Raw genomic sequence first — 2500 nt, 5'->3', positions numbered from 1 at the left:
AAATTGACATGTAGATTCATAAAGGAATGGAACAGTTAACAGGTTAATAAATGGATAATTATGAGATGAAATAGATATGAACCAAATATCCATTTCATTTTGCAGCAAGGTTCCATAGTTGGATGAAACGGCTTAAGCCATTAAACGTAGAGTAAGGGATAATCCAACGTGTTTGGGATAAATCTCAACCCACTCCTTCTGGAGGGAATCTCCCTCGGTTTAATAAAATCGCCCGACGGCAACTTGAATAAACAGCTAAAGTCACAGCATGTAGGAAATGAATTAAAGAATGAATTGTCTTCGGGTTGTGTGGACCCGTTTGCATAGAAGGTGTGGGCTGAGTCACGTATTGAGTGTGGATAAATATGAAAGGCGTTGGTCATGCAACAGGAAGCAAAAAGAAGATAAGAAAAAAGAAAAAAAGTGTAGACTGCTGTAGCAGTTGAGTGGATTGTTCCGAAGAGCTAATAACCCTCATTTTGATTCTTTCGCTCTGATTTTGTTAATACAGTGTTATTGGCTCATAATTCTCTCTCTCTCTCTCTCTCTCTCTCTCTCTCTCTCTCTCTCTCTCTCTCTCTCTCTCTCTCTCTCTCTCTCTCTCTCTCTCTCTCTTTCTCTCTCTCTCAAGTCGAGGTATTGAGAGAAAATACTCAAGGAGTTGTGATACACCCTTGCCAAGTGCTTCGGCATTGTAATGAATTAATTCTTTTCTTGTCTGACTAGCATATGAACTATAACCCCAAACACAAATATGTATGCGAAATGTAACAGAACATATTCTTTTCAACCAGTTGTTGATGGAATTTCATAACGCTGAAGGATTACATGGGATCAAATGTATCTTTACGAAAATTTCGACAGTGGAATGCTTTAGGAATTAAAACAAAAGTGATCTCGAGAAGTTGTTGGAAGGAGACTCCATTGCTCAGCATCTCCTCCAACAAGGGAGAGAACGCAAAGATTGTCTTTGTTTAACTTAGGCCGTTGCTCAGGGATGAAGAGGTGGGAAAGGGAGACCGAATGTGTAAGAGGAGGAGAAGGGTGAGGGGGAGGGAAGAGGAGAGGAGGAGAAGGGTGAGGAGGGAAGAGGAGAGGAGAAGGGTGAGAAGGAGGGAAGAGGAGAGGGGAAGGGTGAGAAGGAGGGAAGAGAAAAGGAGGAGAAGGGTGAGGAGGAGGGATGTGGAAGAGGAGGAGAAGGAGGGAAGAGGAGAGGAGGAGAAGGGTGAGAAGGAGGGAAGAGGAGAGGAGGAGAAGGGTGAGAAGGAGGGAAGAGGAGAGGAGGAGAAGGGTGAGAAGGAGGGAAGAGGAGAGGAGGAGAAGGGTGAGAAGAAGGAAAGAGGAGAGGAGAAGGGTGAAAAGGAGGGAAGAGGAGAGGACGAGAAGAAGAAGAAGCACAAGGTGGAGGACAAATGGTAGAAAGAGGAAAGAGGAAGAAAAGGAGAGAAAATGAAGGAAGAGGAAGGAGGAAGAGCAGGAGGGAATAGGAGGGAAAAGGAATGGCGAAAAGAAGGAAAGGAAGGAAAGAAGCAGCATGATGAAGATAAATACTAGAAAGAGGAGGAACGAATGTGGAAGAGCAAGAGAAGGAAGGGTCCGAGGGAATAGGAGCAGAGGAACGTGCAGGAGGAGGGGGGAAGAGGAACGTATGGGATGAGAGAAGAGTGGAGGGTGGGAGGAGGAGGAGGAAGGGAAGAAGTAGGAGGAGGAAAATAAACAGGAGGAAAAGGGAATGGTGGGTAACAAGGAAGAGAGTATGGGAGGAGGGTGAGGAAAAGAACAAGTAGGAGGGAAAGGGAATGAAGAAACAGGAGGAAGATAAACAGGAGAAGGAAGAGGAAGGGATGTAGAAGAGAAAAAGAAATATAGGTATGAGGAAAGAACAGAGGAAGAGAGAAGGAGCGAAAGGAAGGGAAGAATCAGGAGGAAGAAGATAAATACTAGAAAAAGGAGGAACGAATGTAGAAGAGAAAGAGAATGGTGGGTAAGCATGAAGAGGAGAAAGCAGGAGGAGGAAGAGAAATGGAAGAAGCAGAAGTAGGAGGAAGAGGATGAGGGTTAAAGTTTGGGCGAAGAGAAGAGGGGACGGAACAAAGCAAAGGGAAAGGAGGGGGAGAGGGAACAAACAGAAGGTAGAGCGTGAGTTGGAAATGGAGGGTTTGTAGGGAGAGAAGGAGAAAGAAATAGAGGGTAACGAAAAGAGGAAGAAGAGGAGATGGAGGAAGAGTAGTAGTAGTAGGAGGAAGAGGAGTGGAACGGGAGATGGTGGTGAACGAGGAGGAAAAAGAGGAATAGGAGGAGGAGGAGGAGGAGGATGAAAATGAGGAGAAAGATAAGTAGTACTAGTAGGAGGAGGAGGAGGAGTAGCAGGTGGAGGAGGAGGTAGAGGAGGGGGATGGCCATGCCAGATCCGGGAAGACGTTAAGCCAAGCACCGTAAGTGTCTGGGACGGCTATCCAGAACGGCCGTAGCCGGGCCCCGGAATCGCCTCTGCATAATT

This window comes from Oratosquilla oratoria, chromosome 1 (genome assembly GCF_046742065.1).
Source record: "Oratosquilla oratoria isolate Oo_2021 chromosome 1, ASM4674206v1, whole genome shotgun sequence".
NCBI lineage: Eukaryota > Metazoa > Arthropoda > Malacostraca > Stomatopoda > Squillidae > Oratosquilla > Oratosquilla oratoria.
The sequence above is the reverse complement of the archived record's forward strand: the minus strand, read 5'-3'. Positions refer to the sequence as shown.